The sequence below is a fragment of the Saccopteryx bilineata genome, chromosome 12 (assembly GCF_036850765.1).
Source record: "Saccopteryx bilineata isolate mSacBil1 chromosome 12, mSacBil1_pri_phased_curated, whole genome shotgun sequence".
In the NCBI taxonomy this organism is placed as follows: domain Eukaryota; kingdom Metazoa; phylum Chordata; class Mammalia; order Chiroptera; family Emballonuridae; genus Saccopteryx; species Saccopteryx bilineata.
Window position 1 is genome coordinate 56,134,178 of NC_089501.1, and position 1,375 is coordinate 56,135,552.

Sequence of the window (1,375 nt, forward strand, 5' to 3'; positions counted from 1 at the left end):
GCACACGTCGGGACTCGGTGAACTCACGGAGTGTATGTCCCAGCAGTCCCTGCACGCGTCAGGACTCGGTGAACTCACGGAGTTTATGTCCCAGCAGTCCCTGCACGCGTCGGGACTCGGTGAACTCACGGAGTGTATGTCCCAGCAGTCCCTGCACGCGTCAGGACTCGGTGAACTCACGGAGTTTATGTCCCAGCAGTCCCTGCACGCGTCGGGACTCGGTGAACTCACGGAGTGTATGTCCCAGCAGTCCCTGCACGCGTCGGGACTCGGTGAACTCACGGAGTTTATGTCCCAGCAGTCCCTGCACACGTCGGGACTCGGTGAACTCACGGAGTTTATGTCCCCAGCAGTCCCTGCACACGTCGGGACTCGGTGAACTCACGGAGTGTATGTCCCAGCAGTCCCTGCACACATCGGGACATGGTGAACTCACGGAGTTTATGTCCCAGCAGTCCCTGCACGCGTCGGGACTCGGTGAACTCACGGAGTGTATGTCCCAGCAGTCCCTGCACGCGTCAGGACTCGGTGAACTCACGGAGTTTATGTCCCAGCAGTCCCTGCACTCGTCGGGACTCGGTGAACTCACGGAGTGTATGTCCCAGCAGTCCCTGCACACGTCGGGACTCGGTGAACTCACGGAGTTTATGTCCCAGCAGTCCCTGCACGCGTCAGGACTCGGTGAACTCACGGAGTTTATGTCCCAGCAGTCCCTGCACGCGTCGGGACTCGGTGAACTCACGGAGTGTATGTCCCAGCAGTCCCTGCACACGTCGGGACTCGGTGAACTCACGGAGTGTATGTCCCAGCAGTCCCTGCACGCGTCAGGACTCGGTGAACTCACGGAGTGTATGTCCCAGCAGTCCCTGCACACGTCGGGACTCGGTGAACTCACGGAGTGTATGTCCCAGCAGTCCCTGCACGCGTCAGGACTCGGTGAACTCACGGAGTGTATGTCCCAGCAGTCCCTGCACGCATCGGGACTCGGTGAACTCACGGAGTTTATGTCCCAGCAGTCCCTGCACGCGTCGGGACTCGGTGAACTCACGGAGTGTATGTCCCAGCAGTCCCTGCACGCGTCAGGACTCGGTGAACTCACGGAGTTTATGTCCCAGCAGTCCCTGCACGCGTCGGGACTCGGTGAACTCACGGAGTGTATGTCCCAGCAGTCCCTGCACACGTCGGGACTCGGTGAACTCACGGAGTTTATGTCCCAGCAGTCCCTGCACGCGTCAGGACTCGGTGAACTCACGGAGTTTATGTCCCAGCAGTCCCTGCACGCGTCGGGACTCGGTGAACTCACGGAGTGTATGTCCCAGCAGTCCCTGCACACGTCGGGACTCGGTGAACTCACGGAGTGTATGTCCCAGCAGTC